The 2924-nt window shown below is 44.8% G+C and overlaps 1 pseudogene; it reads left to right on the forward strand.

Moving 5' to 3' along the window:
- The first annotated feature begins 204 nt into the window (after positions 1-204).
- On the forward strand, positions 205-1151 carry LOC143642163 (transcription factor JunD-like; annotated as a pseudogene).
- The last annotated feature ends 1773 nt before the right edge of the window (positions 1152-2924 follow it).

The raw sequence follows: 2924 nt of genomic DNA on the forward strand, positions 1-2924 counted from the left end.
GATAGAGTTTCAAGGATGTTGTTGAATAGAAATGGCAAAAAAAGGCATATATATATATATTTTTTTTAATTTTAAAGGAAATGCTTTAAATTTTTCTCCCTTAAGAACAATGTTTCTGAGGAGCCACTGTGGGAGGGCCAGGCCCAGCGGCCCCACCACTCCCCCCTTCTACCGGTGCTTTAAGGTGTGGGGGGGAGCCAGAGGATGGAAACACCCCTCTAAGGCAATGAGGCCCTGGCCCTGAGTGGTAGCACCAGTGGCAATGGCAGCAACTTAGCGTCCCAGGGCTGCTTGTTCCCTGGGGCGCCCCAGAGGGACACGCTGACACTGAGCCTAAGCAAGCAGGTGTTGCTGCTCCAGATAGCAGCTGCGCCACCTCAGCCTCCCTGGGCTGGATGGGCACCCCCAGGGCAGTGGCCCCCGGCCTCTGCCCTCCTCATCAGACCTGGAGCTACTCAAGCTCACCTCTCCTGAGTTCCAGCGCCCCATAATCCAGTCCAAAGGGCTGGTCACCACCACAGGATAGGCACGCAGTTCCTCTACCCCAAGGTGAGAGCCAGGGAGGAGTAGGAGTTCATCAAAGTCTTTGTTAAGGCCCTGGAAGATTTGCACAAGCAGAATCAGCTTGGGGATGGGAGGGCAGCCTCTGCTGGGGCACTGAAGGAAGACCCTCTGGCATGGTATCCAGCGTGGAGCCCCCTATTCACCCCATCTCAGTAAGCTGCCCACAAGGAGGCACCACTCTAAGCTAACCTGAGCAGCTAGCGGGTGGCTCACAGGGGTGCTAGGTGCTGCCACTGTGGCCTTCACCGCCAATCCCATTCCCTTCACACTGCAGCTGCCCCATAGCACTGGGTCCGTCACGCCTGGTTCCGTGTGAGGCCGCTGCTGTGGTCCATCGTGTTGGACATGCAAGAGCCAGATCGCAAGCAGCTGGCCAAATGCATGGCAGCTTCCAAGTGACACAAGCGCAAGCTGGAGCACATCTCACACTTGCAGGAAAAAGTGAAGACTCTCAAGAGCCAGATCAGGAGCTGGAGTCCACCGCAAGCCTGCTGAGCCAGCAAGTGGTGCAGCTCAAGCAGAAAGTTATCAGCCACGTCAACAGTGGCTGCCAGCTGCTGCCCCAGCACCAGGTGCCGACAAACTGAGCCCGAGCAGGGGGGCAGCCCCCCTGCTTGAGGAGCGGCCTCACTAGGGGCGAGGCAAGGGTGCCCCAGGCTTGGAGAGCATGCGGCCCTGGTGACCCCCTCCCCTAGAGTGCCTAGGACTTGGAGAGGGCGCGGCCCCAGATATATTCCAGGGGGTACGCAGATCTTATAGAGGGTGCCCTGGACTTTAATAAGATGGACCCCCAGCTCCTTGGGGGCATGTCACAACCCCCCTTAATCGAGCTGCCTCTGTCTGTGGCCCTGTGTTGCAGAAACCTGAGAGCCCCGAGAGCTGTCCCTTTATACACACCTTTGTGGAAGGGGCTCTGTTGGGCACAGCCAGCAGCCTGCCTTTTCTTTTACTTTTTTTTTTTTTATTTTGCCTTTGGAAGAAAGAAGAACAAAGTGTTTGGTTCTGCCCTATTTATATTTTTACTCGAGAACAAATGGTTGTGTATACGTGTGTGTTTCCTTGTGTTTTTTTCAAGAAAGGGGAAGAAGAAGAAAAAAATTACTATGCCTTTTTCTAGCTCTGGCTACCTTCTTCTAGCCTTCTGACCACCACACCCTTTTTGTTCTTTTGTTTTTGTCTTTCTTTTTGTTTTCCTAGGAGTCCGAATTCCTATTTGTAATTCTTTGTTCTCCCTGTTTTCTGTTTTCACATTCTCCTTATGCCAAAAACTATAATAAATAAATAAATAAATAAATAATACTAAGAAAATTAAAAAAAAATAATGTATCCCTTGTGTTTACCATTGACAGCTTTTATAGTGTTAAGATATATGTCTACTATACATAGTTTTCTAGTGTTTTGATCATGTATGTAGTCAAATGCTTTTCCTGCATTTTTTAAGATAATTTTCTGATTCTTGACTTTACATCTATTTACTTAAAAAAAGTTTATTGATTTTTATGTGTTGAACCAACCCTGCATCCCTGGGACAAATCCCACTGATCATATTGCATTATCTTTTTAAAATGATTTTTTTATGCTGCTTGTCATAATTTTATTGAGAATTATTACATCTCTGTTCATCAGGAATACTGGCCTGAAATGTTTTTTCCTCAATGTGTCTGTCTCGTTTGATATTAGTTGATATTAGTTTCATAGAATGAGGTTAGAAAGTTTTGCTATTTTCTATTTTATTAAATAATTTTAGAAGAATTGGTGTTCATTCTTTTTTCAACTTCTTGTAGAACTGGGTGGAGAATTCCTCTGATACTGAGTTTTTCTTAGTTGGTAGGTTGTGATAAATCCTGGCTTGGGAGAATTAATGTAGTACATTGAAGACTTCATACTTTAGAGGAGAAATGACTACCCTAACATTAGCCTGCTTTGACAAATGTTAGTCCTCAAATAACAATATTTTTTAAACTTTATTTTTTCCCCCAGGAGAGGAGTGACACCTTGAAGACTCCTTTTTTTAAAACGTGTGTGTGTGTGTGTGTGTGTGTGTGTGTGTGTGTGTGTGTGTATGTGTGTGTGTGTGTGTATCCAGAGTTTTATGGTCACCTGGTAAAATTGCATTAAATAACACAGCCGTGACTCCATTTTGGGTATGTTATTCAAGCTTTTTAGCTCACATATTAAATTTTTGATCCATAAAACTAAGTAGCTATAATTTCTCTCAGAGTCTCTATATGGAAATATGCAAAGATGGGATAAAATATTTTAACACTCTAACTCTCCAATGTTATCAAATTTATTTCTAATGGAATTTAATGTTATTCATACTCTTTACATAATGCTCTTTAAATAAATGTAAAAACCAT

The sequence above is a fragment of the Callospermophilus lateralis genome, chromosome 9 (assembly GCF_048772815.1).
Source record: "Callospermophilus lateralis isolate mCalLat2 chromosome 9, mCalLat2.hap1, whole genome shotgun sequence".
In the NCBI taxonomy this organism is placed as follows: domain Eukaryota; kingdom Metazoa; phylum Chordata; class Mammalia; order Rodentia; family Sciuridae; genus Callospermophilus; species Callospermophilus lateralis.